Raw genomic sequence first — 20,609 nt, 5'->3', positions numbered from 1 at the left:
GTCATCAGAATCTGTCGTATCCTTTGGGATAGGGCCTAGGCCCACCCTGGTGTGTCTTGGCTCAGAGAGTATTCCTCTATGTGGATTGGGCTCCCAAAGTCCACACCTATTCTAGGGATAAAGACTGAACTACTACAGGAGGCCCCATTATTTTTATACAATCTGTAACTGCATATAAACAATATGTGAAAACTGTTTTTAAAAATGCAGTTTTTTCAAGTTCCTTTCCTGCATGTATGTGCAGCTGCTGATAGGTTGTTTTACAAGGTGACGTTTACAAAACCATCACTGCAATAGCAGACTTAGAGAAGAGGCTAACAAAACATCACTGTTGTAGCCGAAAATTGAGCAGCATACATCTAAGGACCTGCGATACTAGGAAAATTAACATTGTCACTCTGACCAAAGGTGCCAGACGTGGATTTCTCAGACCTCCATGAACTCAGAGAAGCCGTAAATAAAATGTGTACCTGTGTTTTCACCAAGATCAATATAGTAGGAAGCAAAGCTAAACAAGCAAATCAGAACCATCTGGTTTGTTACTGAAAGGCTAGTTTAAAGTTACTTAGAAGGTAAAGTTTAATCGGTGAGAGAAAGTTTTCTGGTAACCTTTGCCATAGAAGTGGCTGAATTCTATTTTCGGTCAAAAAGAGGCAGCCAAGTTTAAAACAGATGCCCTTACTAAGTAACATTCAGGAGTGGCATTTACTGTGAAGAATCTGAACAACTGGTTGGGCAGCAGAGGTTAACAAGGGCATTTATCCTTCAATGGATCAACAGCACTAATGTAGAGAATTTAGCCACTGAGTTGAAATTCAGCTGTTCCAAACAAGATCCCAGTAAGGCAAGACATGCCCTCTTATAGATGACAAAGATGAAATAGATATTCACCCAAGTGGGAGGTAACCTAGGGCCAGGGAAGGACATCAGGTGGGCAGGCTATGTTAGGCAATGAACAGAATTAGAAAGTGGTGTAAGTCATTAGGTTCTTGGCATTAGAAAGATGTGTCAGGAAATTGGGGAGATGGCTCCATGTATAAAGTGCTAGTGCACATGCAAGACAACTAGAGTTCAATATCCAGCACACATTTTTAAAAAGCCAGGCTTGGCAGTGCTCAGCAGCGATTGCTGTACTGAGAACACAGACCGGCAGATCCCAGGCATGGCAGTGCCAGCTGTGATTACTGCACTGAGAACACAGATCAGCAGATCCCTCAGGCTTGCTGGCCAGCCAGTTTATTCAAACCAGTGAGCTTCATGGTCAGTGAGATCCTGTCTGAAACGATAAGGTGGAAAGTGGAAGAAGACATCTAGCCTGGCATTCACGTGCACACATGCACGCCCACGTGTGTGCGCACACACACACACACATACACACATTGATATACATACACACTCACACACACACACACACACACACACACACACACACACACACACACCAGAAAATAAGACAACAAGAAAAAAACTGGCCAACTAGGCTATAGAGAAGATTAGAAAGAAGCAAAGTCAGGTGCAGGGCCAGAATAACTGAGCTGACAGATAAGGTGAAAGTCAATCATACAGAAGTTTAGTGACAAGAAACAACAAAAAAATAATTGGTCTATTACCAAAATCAGGCATGGGCAGAGCAAAACCAAAGTCTGGTATATTATAAACAACAAACTATGTTGCAAAGATGAGTGCCAAAGCCTAAAGCTGAAAACTCTCCTGAGGTGAGTAAATGGCTTTTGGTGCTTGAAGAAAACAAACAAACAAACAAAACAGAACTCTGTATTGGGAAAAGAGGGTGAATGCAGAGTGGGGTTTAGAAAATGGAGAACGGAGAACATCTCAGATGAGAGGAGACTGGCCATAAACAAGGACCAAGGAAACACATGTGCAAGGAGAGGTTTGCTGCCCTAGTCCAGTGCTGTATGTCCAAGGCCCCTCCCTCTTTCCCTCAAATTAAATGAGGAAATCAGTTTACTGACCGAACATTCATGATCTTCAAGTCATTCTCTCTCAGAATCTTAACTAAAGATGGCTTCCACTAACATGGGGATGTTTTTCCTGGTAGTCAATCAATTCGTGTATTAAAAGGTATATTCACAACATCACAGAGAAGGCTACAGAAAATGTCTTCATCTTAAACACAAGCAAGCTTCAGAATATTTAGCACAAGTTCTAAACCAAAAGGCCAGAGATGAAGAGGGAGGGCATGCCATTTTAACACCCACGGAAGAGAGACACAGCATTCAAGTGGGCCCCTCCACAATAACTCAGGGAGTTAATACAAGTGATGTCAGTTCTTTAAATAATATAGTAGGTGGCTGCTCCCCTCTCTTCATAATGCTCAAAATGCAAACAAACAACAACAAAACAGAATTCTCTTCTCTACACTTCAGGAAAAAAGTGCAGTGTACAAGGGTAGTCCTTATAGACAAGCTTTATTTTATATGTCACTATAAATTACAAGCTCCAGAAGCCTTTGTTCCAAATTACTGTGCAATACACCTTTTAAAGTATTATAATGCTTAATAAAAGCTAACTGAAAAGCTCTTCCCTACCAACACAGAGACCCACAACTGGACAGTATGCAGAGACCAAAAGATTTTAGAGCACTCAGTATTAAAGGGGATGTCTTCCTCAAACCCCAGGAAGCTATGCAGAAGAACAGGGCAGGAAACAATGTATGAGCCAGAATGGATAGATAACACCAAGGAAACAGTGACAGACACAATAGGACTGACCCACATATGAACTCACAGAGTCTGTGACAGGACACACAGAACCCATGCAAGTTCAAGCCAGATGTGGTCCCAGCACTGAGAGGGGAGTGTGGACATGAACTGCTGTCTCTAAGCAGGAAGCTATCTACAATTGACACTTGCAAAGAAAAAGTTAGTTTTCTCCAACAAATTCTCACTAGGTATATAAACCATACTAAAGGGCAGGCCCTGTGCCCAGCAGTAGATGACGAACATAAAATGAACTCAATGGTAGTTTTGTAAATTTTTTCTCTCATATTGCTATGTTTGGCCTTTGTTTTTGTTTGTTTGTTTGTTTTTTGTCTTACTGGTTTTTTGCTTATATATTATGGTTTCTGTATATTATGTTTTTGTGGGGTGTGTGTGTGTGTGTGTGTGTGTGTGTGTGTATGTGTGTTTCTTGTGTTTTCTCTTTCTCTTTCTCTATTCCACTTTGTTTTCTTTCTAAAGAGAGAAGGGGGTTGTGGAGTTGGGTGGGTGGGGAGGTGAGAAAACTCTAGGAGGAGTTTAGAGAGGACAAACCATGATCAGAGTATTTTGAATGTAAACAAAGTTTTAAAAAAGAAAGAGCAAAAGCTTTCCTAACAAAAGCTAGAAGTCCTGGAGACTTCTGTCTAGTTAACAATCTAAAGCAATTTAAGATTAGAAATAATCCATTTCCTTTGGGGATGCAGAAGTGAGGTGTAGGCTGGGAGCTAGCTTGAGGCTGGCTTGTTTTGAACAACTTGATACTCCACTCGTGACTCGTGAGAGAGGGCAGAGATCATTTCTCCCTACCACAGTGCTGGTCATACCTATCATGGGACCCATCTCACTCATTTATTTTCAGTTTTCCTCTTCAGCGAGCAGTTTTGGTACACCTGCTTTGTGCCAAGGAACTGTACTTGGGATTAAGGATGCTGTACTGGACTGACAGAGGACCTGTCCTGGGATCCCTGAGTTTCATAGTGAGTAGTGTGTATGAGAATCACCGAAGGGGGGGTTGTTAAATCAGATTCTAGGCTGAGTGGCTCCCCAGCATTTCTGCATGGTTGTGCTATGTGTGGTCTTGTACAGCACTTCCTGAGAAACTGGCCCAGACGAAGCTCCCTGCAAATAGACTATGGATCTGTGTTGCAGCTGATCCCCTAGAACCAAGCAAACAGTAGGTACAACAACATGTATTAACTGAACCCCTAGTACCAAGCACACAGTAGATATAGCAGCGTGTATTAACTGGTCTTCTGCACATGGGAGACAGGCAAATAAAGTGGCAATCCTGTACCATGAGAAAAGTCCAATGAAATCATAAAAGGTGGCAGGCAACATAACCTGAGTAGACCCAGGAACATATTCCTAGAGAAGGCAACATCTGAACAGACCCTACAGGATAATTAGAAGGGAGCCAGGCATGAAGGGGCTGCTACCATCCCCTGAGACAGAGATGGCTACACTGCTTCATCTGCACAATCTCGACCCACAACAGCCACCGTCATTGGAGGTCCATATCATCTGGAAAGTGAGGCACAGCGAAGTCAAAGGATGGCATGGGATGGCATGACTTCATTTCAAAATTAAACACAGGATGACTATAGTATCCAGCAATTCTACTTTCCAGTATACAGCCACAGAACTGGAAGCCAGAACTCAGGTATTTATGTCAGCATCGTTCGCAATTCCCAAAAGGCAGACGTTATCCAAGTGTCCATCATCAGGTGGACACATGAATGTGGCCTAAACATACAACGAAACACTATGTAGCTTCAAAAAGGAAGGCAATTCTGACATTTGCAACAAAAAAGACAGCCCCTGAAGACATTATGCTAGAGAAATATGGTGGTCCTGAAAGAACAAATATGGTATGATTCCACTTATATGACCAGACAATTCTATTTATAAAGTCATCAAATTCATGGAGACAAATAGTCATGGCTGCCAGGCACTGAGGAGAGAGAACAATGCAGAATTAGTGTTTGGTGGGTATAGTGTTTCTGGCGGTGGGTGGTGAGGATGTTTGCAGCAGGGTGTGAACATACACACGCCTCAGAATTGTACACCCAAAGGGAATTACATGGTCCATTTTACATTCTATGTTGTTACCATACAAAATAAAAATAAAATCATTGGCATGCAGGCACACACACACACACACACACACACACACACACACACACACACACACACACAGTAGCTACAGGGGATTCATGTCCACCTCTGTGACACCCTCAGACCCCAAATGAGAAATTTAAAGAAAAGTAATTTGCCAAAGATCCAGCAACCCACCACCACCTCAGAATCTGGCATTAATAGGCAGCGGCTGTCACAGTTGAACAACAAAGCACAGTCCATCAGCACAAACTTTTCCCATGTAAGAAGTCGTGAGATGAGAAACCTGAGAACAAAGTGATGTTAAAGGATTGGCTATGGGCTTTCTTTCCCTCCATGAATCTATAAAGCAATCTAAATAAAGGGCAGAGCAAGTGCTTCCTTCCCAGCATTTTATAATCCTACCATCCAGTGCAGGGTACGCAGCCTTTTTAAAAAAGCATAAGAAACAATTAACAATCCCACAGGTGACAAAATAGCATATAACCCGATGACGGTATAGAGCTGGGTCTGGTACTCTCCGGCTGACATGTCAAGAGTTTGGTGGGCATGCAGCGGTAGTGCCCTCTCCCTGTCATCCTTCCAGCACCCTCCCCACTCCCTGCACATTGCAGCTGGGCAGCAGAGCTTGCCAGGAACTAAGAGACACACAGCCCTGAGTGACAAATGCCCTTATTCCACACACTGTCATACTCCACCTACCTCCAACTGTCACAGCCCAGTACATCAGAAGCATGGCCAAAGCCTGTTGTTGCATTCATTCCTATGTTCGATGCAGCTTTGAAATATACAGCAAAATTAAATGCCACCATCCCCGTTCATCTTGCCGAGTGAGTATAGAGAAATGTCCTATACTCATCTTTACCTACCAATAACAGATGCAAATGTCAGGCCATGCACCTCATACTGCTCTAGACTGAATCTCAACATACAGCCTAAGGAGTCAGGTGTGTGTGCTCAAGGAAGCAGAGCTAGGTGCCAGTACTACTTCACCTTGCAAGGATGGAAAGGTCCTTGAACTTCATCCAATTCTGTATCCTGGTCTCTTGTTCAATGCTAATTTCTGCACTGGTACCTTAAGGTACAGAAGGAGAGAAGGCAAATGGCCCCACCAGAGCTAAGGACATTTCTCCACTCCTCTCTCCACTACATTCTACCACCTATCCCACTCTTGTCTCTTCTCTCTCCTTTCTCTTGGACCCACATTTCAGGAAACATCTTTCTTACTTACTTGGACTACAGGAGATTTCTCCTAGACCAGTGTCTTAGTTGGGGTTTCTCTTGTGGTAAACACAATGACCAAAAGCAACTTAGGAAGGAGAGGGTCTGTTTATGCTTACAACTCTAAGGTCACTCTCATCGTGGAAGGAAGTCATAGCAGGAACTCAAGGCAGGAACCTGGAGGCAGGAACTGGAGCAGAAGTCATGTAATACAAGAATGCTGCCTACTGCTTATGATTTGGTCATGGAAACTAACATAGAGACCCATAACTGGACAACGTGCAGAGATGAGAGACTTTGTGGGATGTGGGATGTCTTTGTCAAACTGCCCTCCCTGTTCTCAGAGATCTATGCAGAAGAGGAAGGAAGGAAGACTGTATGAGCCAGAGACAATGTGTAATTGGAGTTTCTTTGCCACAGGTTCCACATAGCCCCAAATAAACACACAAAGACTTATATTAATGATTAAACTGTTGGCCAATGGCTATGGTGTCTTATTGGCTACCTCTCTCTTAATTATTAACCCATTTCTATTAATTTAAGTATTTCCATGTGGTCTTATCTTACCGGAGAAGGGTCTGGACCCGTTATTCCTTTGGTGGTTACATGGCATCTCCTTGCAGCACCTCTTTGCCTACCTTTCCCAGAATTCTCCTCATCTCCTAGCCCCGCCTATCTTCCTGCCTCTATTGGCCAATAGTGCTTCATTTATCAACCAATAAGAGAAATGCATATGCAGAAGGACATCCCCCATCAGAGATGGATGACTCCAAGGAAACAGCATCTTCCAGACAAAACAGACTGATGGCACAGATAAACCCACAGAGACTGTGACAGCATGCAAAGGGTCCGAACAAGTTCAAGTCAGATGGGGTCCTGTGATAAAAGGGGTAAATGGACATAAGCTCCCATCCCTAACCAGGAATCTATCTGCAACTGATTCTTGCTTGCAAAGGAAAGGCTAATTTTCTCCAACAGAGTCTCACTAGGTATATAAACCACACTAAGAGCAGGTCCTGTGCCCAGCAATAGATGACCAATACAAAATAGATAAAATTAATTCAGTGGTAATTTGTCTCATGTTGCTTTGTTTGGACATGCTTTGTCTCACTTGTCTTTTGTTTGTATATTATGTATAACATTTCTGATTTTGTATTTTTATGGAGTGTGTGTGTGTGTGTGTGTGTGTGTGTGTGTGTGTGTGTGTGTGGTGTGTGTGTGTTTCTTGTGTTTTTTCTTTGTTTTATTTTTTCTATTCTAGCTTGCTTGGTTTTTTTTTTGTGTGTGTGTTTACCTGTTTGTTCACTTCTAAAGAAAGAGAGAAAGGGAGTAGAGTTGGCTAGGTGGAGAGGCAGGGAGGATCTCAGAGGAGTTAGGGGAGGGTAAATACTGATCAGATTATTGTATTAAAATTTTATTTTCAATAGATATACATAATTATATTTATTTTAAATTTAAAATTCATTCTTTCATTGTATGCTTCTCTGAGTTTTGACAAATTCATATACCCATGTAACTACAAAAACATACAGAAAATTCCCATTATTGAAAAAAAAAAAACCCTGTGCTAACACTATAACCCCTGACATCCCCTGGGTTTTCTGCCTTATTACATCACCCTTTCCAGAAATCACAGAAATTAAATCTAACAGTAAGCAGATGCTTTTTCATATAGCCAAGACTTGTCCATGGATGATACCTGCCCATGGATGGTACAGCCCACAGTGGGCAGGGCCCTCCCACATCAACCACTAATTAAAATGTCTTTCAGGCCAGTCTATGGCAGCATTTTCCCAGTTGTGGCTCCTCTTCTCCAATGACTCTATCTTGTGTCAAGTTGACAATACAGTAGCCAGGACAGGCAGTAACGCTAGCACTAACACTAAACAGTTCAGGTACCATGCCTTTCCGACAATTCCCAGTGCTTCATATGCTTCCTGAAACAGAAACCACCACAGCCTCTTAGAACATCCACTCTTCTTCCAACAGCAAGTCAATGAATATGTCCGTATACATTTGTATACATCACATATACAAATGCTCAGTGTGCTAACTGCTCAGCAGCCACTTCATCACCACAAGCGTCTCTACTGAACTTTTTCTACAAAAGAAAAAAGTTGCACAAGCACACAAAAGGTTCTAGATGCAAGGCCCAGCACAATAAGAAAAAAATTGTTCATTTTATGCAGGAGAGGGGGGAGGTTTTACATTCTCAAAAGAGGAAGTACAAAGCTAATCTCTCACTTGAGTTACTCAAGGTATATAAATTAAACTGATTTTTTAAATATATGGATAGGGTGCTTTTCATTGTCCTAAAGACATCTGTCAGTTTTTAAAATGTTAATGCTTTCAGCCAAGTTGCTTCTAACATAAATATGCTGCTAGTGTGTCTAATACTTGCGTTTTCACAAACTCAAAGGATTCTTATAAGTTCCAGGGAGCCGAATTCCACCCAAACAGGTCAGATTCACTCCAGATATTATTCAACCTTCCCCTGTTCCCGGGACTTTCTTCCTTCATCTTGAGACCCTTTGAGAACCTCTCCCTCATCTTACAATCCTCCCCTCAAGTACCACGACCTAAGAAAATTTGTTTCCTAAACTTAACTTTGTCCTCTGCTCTGCCAACATCTTTCCAGGTCTAAAGAGGTGCCAGAGTTCCACACAGCCAGGATGCGATGGAGCAATCAGCTACCGGAGGACGTGACAGCACCCCAGCTTTCTTAAGTCCCCCCAAAATGGTCGACGCCCTCCAGGTCAGCAGGAAGTAGTCTTGAGAACTCAATGTCCTTATTCCCTAACCTGCCATGCCTAACTCCTCACCTTTTTAATAATAAGTAAAGGTGGAAATGTAAGGATTCAGGCATTTTGCTGGCCTGCCCCGACACCTGGCAGAATGCACTCAGGCAGTACTCTGGTCAGCCCAGGGTACCATGAGTACTAGTCTGCATGCAGGTGCAAAGGACCCCTTTAAAAGACAGACCCCCGCCCACTTATCGCTCTCCCCCCCCCGCCCCCGACTCTCTACCTTTAATAAACTCCATGGATAATGTGAGTGGTTCCATCCACCCAAAACTTAAGGAAAAGAACAACTCTGTGTGTGTGTGTGTTTGTGTGAGCACGCACGCACGCACACGCTCGCATTTGTGGTGTATGTAGTATATATGTATGGGGGGGAAAGGTTGCCCACATGCAAGTTCAAGTTTACCTTCTAATAGATGAACTGAAATTTTTCGTTCAGGAAAATGCAGATCCATGCTTCAGTTGTCAGAGGCGCTGCAGGAACACCCAAGTCAACCTGGATGTTCCCTCAAATGACAAGTCACTCTCATGCTAATGATGTCCCCTGGGAGACTGTCTCTAGGTAGATGCTTTGGTATCTGGCTGAATTGATTAAATGCTCACCCAATACTAGCAGACAGAGGTGCAATCTTTATTATTCTTTAAATTTTCTTGATTCCCTTAGAATTTCACTGCGTCATTCCCAGCTCAACCCCATTCATACAATATTTCAAAAATACAATTAGACTTTATTTTAAAATACCACTTTTCTATTTTTATATTTCTCCAAATGACTTGCTTTATACCTGAATTGTCTTTGTAATTAGGAAAAGGGGACAATGCCAGAATGTTTTTAAATTTCCATTATTCATCTTAACTGGACATCTCATATTATATTATGATTATGTAGAACAGCAAAAACATTGAGGTTAAAGCAAAGACTGAAAAAGACCTAAAAGTGGCATCTTTTCTATTGTTGTGTTGTGGTTTCTGAACCCCACACGACAACATGTGGAGTGCACTGCACACCACACACTCCTTGAATCACCTAGAGATTAAAGGAAGCAGGCTCGGAGCAGGGTGACTGTGGCCTTGGGAACGGAGTCTCACATGCCCTTTAATTACCTCAGTTCCAACGTGCCACCATCCTCATTAGTCAGCATCTAGGACACAAAATCTGCATTGTGAAATTCATCAACAGCAGACAGAGCTCTGCAAGCATGCAGGTGAGCTGTAGCCAAGAAAATGAACTTTCCATGTCTTCATTTTCCTGGGAACTCTCCTCCCAGTGGCCCTCTATTTCGCCTGCTGAAAGACTGGCTCCAGGCTCCAGTGCTTGCATCAGGCCAAACTAATCTCTAAGCAGCCAGGCAAGGTCTCTGGCTGATTTGATTGTCCCTCTTGCTCAGGAAAACAGCAACACAACAATCTCAAAGCCTTCCTCTGTGAATGGTCTTCTAAGTGTACACTGCAGAAGCATCTGCCTCAGATCCTTCACACAGTTTCAAGTTTATATCTTGACTTTTGTTTGTTCACAATTTTCCTCACAGTAATCCACAAAGGATCCATAAAAATGATCAATGATCGTCCACTTTCATTGAAGATGCTTCATACTGACCCTCCTTTCCAGAAAAAAAAAAAAGTACACTTATAAATCAACAAGAACTCTCAGAAGAAGAACTCGATGGATAAACTATACTTATCCTTGTTCAAGAGTGCCTTCAAGAGTGCCTTTTCTATAGGGCAAATTAGATTTCCACATTTTCTTTTACCTTTTTATTGTTTTTTGGTGGTGGTGGTGGTTTTTTGTTTTTGTTTTTGTTTGGGGGGGTTGTTTGGGGTTTTTTTGCTTTTGTTTGTTTGTTTGTTTGTTTTTCTCTTCTACAAATCCTAGTCTCTCTCCCTGGCTGTTCACACAAGCTTCATGCTGAGTTGTTAACACACGCTGGCCACACCCCTGCTCCAGCCATGCCCCTGCTCCAGAAAGCTGCAAGTCCCAAGCCTAGGTTTTGCCTTTCACTAACAGTTCAGCACATCTGTTCCCACAGTGCTAACGTCCATTCCTCTGAGCTCAATTCACTGGTATACTTTTAGTACATTGGTGCTTTAGTTAGAATCCACAGTGCTCTATAGTGTGTGTTCTAAAAAGTCTGGCCAACATTAACACATTAGCAGTCTGATTAGAGTTTCATTTGACTTAGTTCTCATTATAGATCAGGATGGAAAAAAATCACAAATTGCACAGCTGGATTCTCTGACTCAAGCTAACTAGCAACTGTCAAAATACAACCCAAACCACAAAGGTGTTTGAAGCTATACATGAAAACTTACGCTAAGACAAACACCAACAACATGTCTGCTCTCAGCATGTTGTTTCAGCACAAACACAACTGGGAGGCAGCTTGAGAATGGGAAAGTGATCCAATGGCCTAAAGTGTTTGCATATTCTCCCTTGAATTATGTAACTATGATATGAATGAATAGTTAGGGTCATGGCATTAAATAGCCATGCCTTAGCATGGGCAGGGTGAGTTGCAGGGCATTTGTGGGGTGCAATGCAGGTGAGCTACTGCTACCTCCCTGACTTTCACTGTATGGAAAACTCACTAGAAACTAACAGTATTTGCCTCCCGGGTGTTGGGGATCTGGGCTTATTATTTATTATATACTCTTTTATATATTGGTTAACTTTTTGCCACATTCGCTTGCTTTCATAATAGGCATCAAGAAATAAACTGGCTTGAAGGTTGAACAGGTTTAACAATGAGCTCATCCCCTTGGACTCACAAGTGGAAACATTTATGCTGGTGTCTGATGATAATCCCAAGATCTATGGTAATCACAGCCCCCCCCCACCTCCTCAGAACTTAGTGGTTGAATTTAAGAAATACAGCTTTCCTCACTGAGACTACTGAGAAAATAAACTGGAGTTCTATTTTGAGAATTCAAAGTACATACCATTCATGCAAACCAAAGCACACAGTTGCTCAATGGCCCTTCCCCATACTTCATACTTATGAAATGTGGAAAAGAAGCCATTTGTCTCACATCAGCAATACAGTCATATAGCTCACCAGGTCCCTCCCTAGGGGACAGGCCCTACATTCTTCAACAATATATTAAACCCATAAAACAATTTAGGCTTCATTATCTACACAGCTCTGTCTCATCAACATTTACTATCAATCCACTCTGTGGTTTCTTTTCTTTCTCACCACTCCTCCTAAATACATACTCTTCTCCTTACCTGTGTCAAACTACAAAACAATCATTTTTTTTTTAGGTTGCTGGCTCCTGTTTCATCACATTGTATGTGTATGTAAAGTGGTATTCTTTCAATCAGCCTGAGTTTTTTCTCTTTGCTGGATCTAACTATTGGGACTCCAAGGTATTCGTATGTACAGCTCTAGTGATAGGAGTCTAGTACATTCCTGAGGAAATCTCTCCAGATGGAAATGAATTTCTCCTCAGAATGCTTCCTAGTGTTTCAGAACACACTCTCCTGATACAAGTGCAGTGTGCACTGCACACCTGCATGCTCGGGCTAGCCTTGTTCATCCTGCATCCTGCTGTTCTGTGAGCTTTGCCCTACTTTGTCATCACTTCCTCCGGCCCTCTTCCCTCACCACTGTGGTTACTGCTGCTTCAGCCTCTATCTCTGAGCATCTAAGATCTTTCTCTTTACTTCACTTCTAAGTGGCATCAAGTAATATTTTTCTTCCAGTGCCTAGCTTATTTAACTTACCATGATGTTCCCCAGCTCCATCCACGTGTGGCAAAGAGCAGGGCCTTAAGGCTGAATGGTACTTACTGGTATTGTGGGGGTGTTGGGGGAGGTTTTTTGGGGGTTTTGTTTGTTTGTTTGTTTTTTGTTTTTCCAGACAGGGTTTCTCTGTGTAGCTTTGGAGCCTATCCTGGCACTCGCTCTGGAGACCAGGCTGGCCTCGAACTCACAGAGATCCACCTGCCTCTGCCTCCCAAGTGCTGGGATTAAAGGCATGTGCAACCAACCCCTGGCAACTTACTTGTATTGTTAAATAAGATAATTTTAGCTGTTCTTGACACGAATGACATATAATAATGCAGGGTGCCAAAGGTGTTGAAATATTCCACATAGCTGGACAGATGGCCTGGCAGGTAAGAGCACTTGTTCCTCTTCCAGGGGACCTGAACTTTTAGTTCCCAGCACCCATATCAGGCAGCTCACAATCTGTGACTTCATCTCCAGGGTTTTGACATCACCTTCTGACTTCCTCAGGCACCCACACAAATGGCACACACCCATGCAGATACACAGACACTAAAGTTTTAAGTAAATCATATATATATATATATAGTCTACCTTAAACATTATTTATCAATCTAAAATATACAAAATACATTTTATTTTTAAAAATACACTCTCCTGGGGATTTGTCTACAAAGTCCCTGAATATTCAGACAAAAACATCAATATCTACATATATATATCAGAAATTCTCCCTTGCCTGACTCTGCACAGTCCCTGAAATATAATCAGTCTCCATAACTGTAATGAGCATGATATGAATCATTTACAGTCTCTAGTTGTGATAGTTTGCTCTAACTAACTTGTCTTTTGGTTTCTGCTTTTGACAATGACCACCACAAAAGCCAAGTGGGTAGGCAATCCTTCAGGTTGCTAAGACAATGCACTTCTATCCAAAGTCAAAAATCTGGGGGAAAGCGTACTTATGACTTATTAATAATTTAGCTCAGGGCCTTGAACTTTTCATAGCTTCCCAGGCCTTCCACAAACTTCTTTCTTCACATCCTTTTCTATTCTCGCCTTCCTCTCAGAACTATTTTCAGCAAGACCTTGTCCTTTGAATGTTCCTGTTCCACTAACTTTCCCAGCCTGGGAACTCTAATTTTACTTGGTCCTTCATATGGTGAGGAGGGTACCTCATGCTTAAAAGAAAAATGTGTGTGTGTGTGTGTGAGAGAGAGAGAGAGAGAGAGAGAGAGAGAGAGAGAGAGAGAGAGAACAACTTTCAGGAGTCAGTTCTCTCCTTCCACCATGTGGGTCCCAGGATCAGACTCAGTAGGCAGGCATGGCAGCACATGATCCCCTACACAATGAGCCATCTCTCCACATCTCCCCTCATTGATACATTTGACTACGCCTCTTATGATTGGCAGTGTTCAAAGTGGTGAGGGCCAATGAGAAAGTAAATGCACACAGAGTATGTTTGAATGCTCAAGGGTCTATATGTAGCTATGACCTCCAATACTCTGATCTAATTTACATTTGAGAAATAAATCCCTTTTCTCACAGACTTGAAACAGTAAAGCTCAACAGAACCCACTTGCCTGGAGATAGGTAGGAAACTCGTGTATACAGAGCAGCAGTAATTAAAGTTTAAAAGACAGAACTCCAGGCTGGGCTTTGGTAGTGCACGCCTTTAATCCCAGCACTCGGGAGGCAGAGGCAGGCGGATCTCTGTGAGCTCGAGGCCAGCCTGGTCTACAAGAGCTAGTCCCAGGATAGGCTCCAAAGCTACACAGAGAAACCCTGTCTCGAAAACAAACAAATAAACAAACAAAAAAAAAACAGAACTCCAATAACGTGTGTTTATGTAAAGAAAACACACAGTCTGAAAAGGCTGAGAAGCACTGCCGGCAGCCTAATGACCACACTAACTCAAAACTCCAAGAAAACACTGGCCACACCCTCATGCCCTTTTCCTCCAGGCCCAGAAACACACCTTTCTTTTTTCACCAGATTCCTTCACTCCCTTCGCAGCATGGCTCTCCCTCACCCATGTCTATACAACATACTTTTTCACTTATCTCTCTTCTCTTACTTGCAACATCTAGCTCAATGCTCCTGTCTTCTTGGCCCACTTATGAACACAGCCCTGCCAGCTTTCTGCCTGCCCCCTCCAGTCACACACACTTGGCACATACACACAGAGCACCATCTACTTGTTACATGTACAGAAAATTTGGCTTGTCATTGTCCCAAATGAATTATATGCTACCCATCAACTATGGAAATTTAAAGCTTTTTGTGTTATTTCTTCTATATTTGGTTTATTTTAATCTTATGAATGTTCTATAAATATTGACTCAGATCTCAAATCACAGCAATAAAATTGAACAGCTTGTTAATAATCCACTGCAGTCAGCTTATATACATGCCACCACCATATGGCACCACAATATCTAATATTTGCTTAAGCAGAGTGATTAATATGTTTGCTATGGTTTGGGTGCAATATGAGTGTTCCCTAAAAGTCCACACGCAAAGGATAAAGGTACTGATAACAAGAACCTTAAGAAAGTAGAACCTAATGAGCAGCCTTGAGGTCACTGATGGTGTGCCTACAAAAGGGACTCTGGGTCCCCATCAAGCAGCCCCACCCCACTTCTGGCTGCTGATGTGTTGTGCTTTTGTATGTGCTCTTATAATGAGCTGCCCTCGGGAGAAATCAAAATTATCAGGGTCATCCAATCTCCAGAACAATGAGCCAAAATAAAACACTTTTTACTTCACAAGTAGCTTGCATCAGCATCAGCTATTTCATCTCAGTGACAGAAAATACAGGTGATTATTTACAACTAGGAACATAATACTAATGCAATATTGAAGGCTAAACTCCCCATCATTGTACTGACCACAAATGTCTAGGCCTCACTTTTTTTGTTCAAAATAAACCACAGTTCTTGGTTCCTAAGGGAACTGGAGTAGGTTGTTGAATCCAAGAGCTGCCAATCATTTGAGAAACATCAGACATAAAGTTATATGAGCAGGATACACGAGATTTACCCCAACAACAAGCTAGTATTTATAAAGAAGATGACCTCTCTGTGTGGAAATCAGAGAATAAAGAAGTCTTAGATATAATCCTAAAAGTTCAGAGCTTTCATCAGAAATCCTTGGGGAAAAATGAAAATAGTTGTCTGTGTTTAAGCTTGGAGTGGCACCATACATCTATAACCACAGCACTCGGGGGGCAGAGGCAGGTAGATGTCTGTGAGTTCGAGGCCAGCCTACATGCTGAGTTCAGGCCAACCATGGCTATGTAGTGAGACACTGTCTTTTTGTTTGTTTTTTGTTTTTGTTTTTTGAGACAGGGTTTCTCTGTGGATCCCTGGCTGTCCTGACCTTGCTTTGTATACCAGGCTGGCCTCAAACTCACAGAGATCTGCCTGCCTCTTGCCTCCCGAGGGCTGGAATTAAAGCCGTGTGCCACCACCAGCCAGTCAAGACCCTGTCTTTAAAAAAAAAAGAAAAGAAAAGAAAAAGTCTAAGCCTCAGAAGATCAAGGAGCTAACACTACAGTGAGAAAAGGAGTTCATGTACTCAGCATATCTTCATAGAGGGGAAATGTCTAAAATGATAGGTGTTGCCTAGAGCACAACAAAGTGGAATGAAGAGAAAAGCCTTTCTATTGGTTAACAAATGACCTGAACCTTGAACAGTAAGGAAAATCTATATATGCAATATATACATACATATAAATATTAACATACACACATATATGCAAAGCAGAAAGGGAAAACAAGCTGCAAATGCCTGATAACAGCTAGCTGATGAATAGTCCCTGCATGATCCTCACATCTTCTACACCTGGGCAGACATCACAAGCTGATTACTGCAATCTCTCTTGATGAGCTCATGCTGATGCCGGAATCCTTCTCAACACAGTTTTCCTCATGATCATAACCAAGTAACCAGAACAACCACATACAATGACACCTATTTCCATCTTTAATATAACACAGCACACATACACACACACACACACACACACACACACACACAGAGAGAGAGAGAGAGAGAGAGAGAGAGAGAGAAGAGAGAGAGAGAGAGAGAGAGCAGCATGATTTGGCAGGAACATAGAACCAAGCAATAGGTAGGGAGAAAGAAATACGAAGGTCTATGTTAAAGCCAGATGATGGAGTGCCATGAGTACCAGGATTAACACAGTTGGGTTCTTTCCTATTCTTCAATTCTAGCATTGTTAATACAAGGCTATTTGTGCATTGTGTCTGTAAAGAAAAGGATTCACTTTACATATTTCTCCATAAGGGAAAGAACTAGAGGTGAGAGAGCATTTGGCAAAAGCTAACAAAACAGAAATGGAGTAAGAACAAAGTGGGAAACAACTTCAGGCCCTGGTGATAGACCCTATCCAGAAGGAACTGAAGAGGACAGAGAAGATGGAGAAATCAGAGAAATCAGCAAAACAAAGGCAAAGTGCAGCTTCGTTAATGCAAGAATCAAATGACGGACAGGAGAGATTCAGAGCTTGCTAGAGCATGCAAGACTCCAAGAGGCAGGGTTCAGAGGTGCTGACATGGAAAGGGGGTGTACATCGTCCTTGTTAACAAGGCTGAACAACTGTGACAGTGGTCCTGAAAGGCTTAGTGATGCTAATGCAAGGTCTCACAACAGTTGTGAGAACATGACAGAATAAGGAGAGTAAAACTGAAGAGTTGGAGAGTCATAAGCAAGGGTCTGTACACAGGAGGAAGGCTTTGGAGCCACTCTCTGCTGACCTCCGTGGGAGTCTAGACCTGAAAGGGGGCGTGCAAACATGGAATGGATGTAATGGAACAGCAGAGTGTTGTTATGATGAGAAGGCAGAGGGAAGATAAAGGAGAGAGTGAAGATAGGAGAGGGGACACTAAGTATGTTATACCTATAAAAGACTTCAAATAGAAAGTCTCAATTCCTCTGAGGCAAACAGCACCTCCTGGGCTTAGCAGGGTTCCTTATTTTCCCCCATGCCCACTATTTTAATGGATATATCCTCAATCATATATCCAGGAGAAAAAGAAAATCCTTCTTCATTATCATCTAGTATGGCTGAGGTAGTGTGCTGGGAACAAACCAGGTTTAAAGGCTAATGGTTGTTGGTGTCACATCCTTTTAGCTCTTTTCCCACTCAAATCAACAAGTACTTAAGGGAGAAAGTTAACCTTAAAAGTCGTATAACAGTAAACATGCTCTTATCATTTGATCCAGCAACCACACTAAGTATTTACACAAATATGCTAAACACTGTGCCTACACAAAAACCTTCAAGGAAAATGTTTATAATAGTTTTATTCACAAAATGTGAAATAGTCAAGATATTTTACAAGAGCGTAAACAAACTATAGTGCATCTATATTGGATTCCATATAAGTATCTATACAATGTATCCAATGATAAAAAAGAAATAGACCCTTATGCTACCAAAGACAAATAAATACTGCTAAGTGAGAAAAAAACTAGTATGAGAAATATATGCTATGTGATTACAACAATACCATTCTGAAATAGACAAGCTATACAAACAGTTAAAAAAAAAAAAAAAGACAGGTGGTAGCCTTGAGTTTGGAGAAGAGAAAAATCAGAATTAGAATTTTTAGAGATGTGATAGTAAAGCATTCTCACGATGCTCTAAATAGTGGGTCAATGGCATTACAAATTTGTCACAATCCACAGAATGGACAACAACAACAGACAAAACCTAATCTGAATCTCAATTTGCAATACATTGATATTGGCTCATCAATTATAACAAATGTTGGAGAACCTGGGGGCAAAGGAAGGTTGCTGAGGGTGAGTAGGCACTCCACACTTTCTGCTCATTTCCCATAAACCTAACACTGTTCTATCAATAAAGCTGGAGGTTTAAAGAGGAGGAGGAGGTGGTGGGAGTGCTGGTTGTCTTCATCTAAGGGTAGTGGCATATGCCTGTAAGCTTAGCCTCAGGAGAGAAGCAAGAAGGTAAGAATTTCATGGCCAGTCTGTCAAATTAATAAATAAACAAATGGCATATTACTCCTGAGTCATTTAACTTGTTTCTGGCATTTACTTCTGGCTTTACATTTTGAAATAAATTTCTGTGGTCATGTGTGGCAGCTTTTTCCACTGTCTTCTATAGGAGGTCAGTCCAATCTCTTACTCAAGTGTCAAAGAAAGAGAGCAGCTTCCCCAATTTACGAAATCAACAGAGGCTGCAAAGGAGGCAGGACGTTGTGTCCTTTAAGTTCATATGGTGTTCATTTGGGCAAAGCAACAATTTACAAGTTGGACCCTGAGCCACAGCAGCATCCATGTCCTTCCATCCTTTGCACACCTCTTAGGAAAGTTTATTCTTCCTATTTCTGTAGAAGATGGTGCTGCAGGAAGACTTACCCCTTACTCAAAGCTTGGAACTCCTCAAGATGAGCCAAAAATCTCTTCTACCCTCAGTCCCCCAACACACACAGAGCATAGCGGCTTGACCAATGAGCTTCTGAGGTTGATAAACAAGCCTATGTCAAAATTCAAACTTGGAGACAGCTGCTTTCTACCATGGTTTGTACACACAAATCCGTAAAGCTGATAACATTATAGTTGTTATCTCATCAAAAAGGGTCAATTAATAATTTTGATAGACCATCGATGTTCAGCAACATCTATGAAAATGAAGCCCCTCACTGGTGGGCATGGGAAAGTAAACTGATTGCAAAAAGATACCAGAAAAAGTGAACCAAATTATCATTTTTATTAGTCTGAAAATTCCAAGCACTGTTTCAAAACTGCAGCCATGTTTCAGGATGAAATGGGGCAATCTCCCTCTCGCCTCCAGCCAGCCACTCCATTTACACCCTTCCTAAGATACATTCTTTCCTCAGAAACCTGGAGTCTTTTATATTTGGAGATGACCTTGCATTTTCAGCCATAATACTCTGTACACAAGGGAACAGTCTTTCACAGTGGGGTTTTCAACAGTTCTTTCAGGGAAGAAAAAGAAATTCAATCTGAATTTCTGTTTACATTTATTTTCCTAGACTTCATCTCTAATAGGTATTTCCAGTTGTATTCTCAAACGTTAAAACCCCCAAAGAAATGAAAATGCAGCGTTGGCACTTACTAATACAGGGTTTTCACAAAATGTATGGGTAATTTTTCTGAATAGTCTAACCGGCTTTAAGGACTCCCTGGAGAAATAGAAAGACAAAACTTGTTTCCTTAAACATTGTTATATCCCATTGTGTGCTGTGTTCTTGCATTATATATGAAGATGGTTTATTGGAATCACCATTTAAATTCAAGTTTGACGTGAACTGTGAGTCTACTTCTAAAGGATTTCAAAAATTTTTACAGCACTACTCTGCACGTGGCTGACAGGACGAGAGCAAGTAATAAATTGTGTGCTTGGCAAACACTTTTCTTTGAAAGTATTTAGAGTAGTATTGGCAAAAGATACCATAAGAAATAATGTGGTATTCCATTCTTATATAAAAGTTGGCAATCTTATTGGAGCCTTAAAAACTAAACAGAGTAGTTAAATACAGTAATACCTTCCTCACAGATAGTCTTAAATGTATGGACATGAAGTGAGTTGCTCATCTTCACAATTTTACTAGTTGTTAAGTTTTCAAGATAAAATAGGTTCTAAAGCAAATTCTCCAAGATTAGAATTTGGCAAACTTTAGAGATTCCTGGTGTGAGCTGGCTGGATAGACTAGCAGGAATCTGCAGGCTCTGGGTTCATCAAGAAAGCCTGCCTTCAAAAATAAAGTGGAGAATGATGAAGATACCCAATGTCAACTTCAGACCTCCTTAGGCACACCACACACACACACACACACACACACACACACACACACACACACACACACACACACACACACATGAAAAAGTAGTTTCTTTATATGAATCAAGGAGAGAAATGTTCATGGACCAATTACAATTGAGCATAGGCTTTGAGAAACCTGATGGGTGATCTTAAGTGTGCACAGCTAAGCCAGTTCCTCTGCTGCAGCT

General features: G+C 41.6%; 1 protein-coding gene across 1 annotated transcript in view; it reads right to left on the bottom strand.

Annotated features, from left to right (window-relative positions):
* Plcl1 (phospholipase C like 1 (inactive)) overlaps window positions 1-20,609 on the bottom strand; it is a 318,390-nt gene that overhangs the window by 269,034 nt on the left and 28,747 nt on the right. The gene's annotated exons all lie outside the window — the stretch shown is intronic.

Source organism: Cricetulus griseus, chromosome 2 (assembly GCF_003668045.3).
Source record: "Cricetulus griseus strain 17A/GY chromosome 2, alternate assembly CriGri-PICRH-1.0, whole genome shotgun sequence".
In the NCBI taxonomy this organism is placed as follows: Eukaryota; Metazoa; Chordata; class Mammalia; order Rodentia; family Cricetidae; genus Cricetulus; species Cricetulus griseus.
This window is presented reverse-complemented; position numbering and strand designations above follow the sequence as displayed.